Below are 2,253 nucleotides of genomic sequence, written 5' to 3'. Positions count from 1 at the left end.
AGAACAGCTAGTTTTTCTCTAAGCAGTTTTGTTGCTGTTTGTGCTTTTTTTCAAGCTCAAATCAATTGTTCTTGACATAATCAACTCCTATTTTTGTTCCCTGCTGTATTCCCTGCTGATCTAGTGCAAGTTCTGCTTATGTCGTGGTTCTTGGTGGCCTTTTATTAATGTTCTGATGTAGAAGTTGAATATTAATCTGCAAGCTATAATCATATGAGTTCCTGTTCCTCCTGATTACTCAGGAAGAAAATAATTTACATTTCATACAGGTTTGGATATAGAGAAAAGAATCTAGAAGACTTCCAAACTTAGCTACCACACGGGCTATGGGACTTGTGACCGACCTTTGCGCTGGGCTGCTCCTGTGGAAGTTGTAAGGGACTGATATTGACTTCAGCTACAGAGCATTTTCAGAAGCCTCTGCTGTGACTGAAACAGGTTGTAGGCAGAAGTTATTGGATAATTCTGATTTGTTCCACCAGATCAGTGCCCCAGTGTGCAAAACATTATACAGACACAGCGAACTACTTCCTTAAGGGCCTTACAGCTTTAAAAGACTTTATTGACAGAAAGCACATCTTAAACTTTAAAAGTTTCAATGTCAAATCCAGCAGTATAGAAAAAATAGTGGAAAGAATAGCAGTAACCATTCAATGCAGATACTGAAGTTCTATGTTTGTTTAAATACTTTGGCTGATATTTTACTTTTACATTAAAAAAAGTTGAAGCTATAATTGAAACAAAATTTTCTCAGTTCTCTGAAATAAAGAGATGTTCTTAGCTCTGAGGGTCCTAATATATTCCTGTAAAAATGAAATCTACCTAAAAAATTAGGACTCTGTAGTAAATTTACTTTGTAGTAAATTTAATTGTCTTCTTCAGAGTGGAAAAGCAATATGTAGAAATTTAGGAAATTGACATATAGAAATTATCTTGTGCACGGAAACTGTAAATTCTCCACTGTCTTGCCCAGAATGGGTTATTTAATCTCTGCTTTAAATGCTGTGATGTGTTCCAGCTGAGTGAGGTGTCAACTTGTGTGGTCAGATGCCCCTGAAAATATTGCCTTAATTTAACAGCTTTGAAAGAATTGTAGCAGATACGTTTTTCAAGGGAGACAGGGGAAACTACTGGGAGAGAGCAGCCACATGCTGGAATGTGTCCAGTCTTCTGTGAGCAGCATCCTGAGGTAAGATCCCAGTGGATCAGAGCTCTTCCCACCCTCCTCTGCCTGGTGAAAATGCTCCTCAGCACAGCTCCTGCTAACACAGTATATGGTGGCCCCCCATTTATGTGACATACTCAGCATTAGCAAGGCATTCAGAATTTGGAGGCTGCATTTTACAAAACCAATTTTGGTGGTTTATGGATTTAGCATAAATCTCTCTTTTAGGGAATGATTATTTGGGAATGTTTTAGTCTGGTCATTTTTGACTATAGTATCACAAGCCCAGCCCTGCACCACTAATGTAAAGTACTCTTCTGCTTTGGATTTAGATAGAATTCTCCTATTTGTATAAATGATATTAATTTTCACATGTTAAAATTACAGTTCTTTCAAGAGGAATTAATTTGTCCCTGCTTTATCTGAATTACATGTTAATGAGACAAAACCTTATGTTCAGGCTATATTTAATGAGGAAAAAGTCAATTCAGGGAGTGTAAAAGTTCAGCTTTTCTGCATGGACACAACTATGAAAAGTAAATTGCTTCACAGACCTCTCTGGTTTTTTGTTTGGATGCTAAAAGAGCCAAGTTTAAATGGAACACTTAATAAGTCTGAATTCATGGATGATGAGTTTGTATTAGTCCAGTCAACAGGTCAGTCTATGGAGCGTGGTTGTAGACTGTATTTTGTTTAGACTAACAGAAATATTTTGCACATTGTTCACCTGAAGATGGAGCTTGAGTGGTTCTGAATACATATTAAAAGTATAACTTGTCACACAGAGCTGTGGTTAATAACTTTCTCTTTGGACTTTGTATAGGGGAAGAAGCACCATCTTAAGCTTATTTAGATTCTTGTGGCAGAAAAATAAAATCTATAAACAAACTTTCTTTCTTTAATCTTCCTCAACTAACCTATGCTCCTGGGTGTTTTACAGATTCTAATGTAAGACTCCTGTAATTATTGAGCTGTTCTTTTGACCTGGTTGCTTGAAGGATATTGGATTTCTCTTATCTGCAAATGGAGATTAGCAGTCAGATCACCTGAAGTGCTAAAACACTGCTAATTTTTTTAAAAACTGATTT

Source organism: Zonotrichia albicollis, chromosome 4, assembly GCF_047830755.1.
Source record: "Zonotrichia albicollis isolate bZonAlb1 chromosome 4, bZonAlb1.hap1, whole genome shotgun sequence".
Lineage (NCBI taxonomy): Eukaryota > Metazoa > Chordata > Aves > Passeriformes > Passerellidae > Zonotrichia > Zonotrichia albicollis.
Note: the sequence above shows the minus strand (reverse complement) of the source record.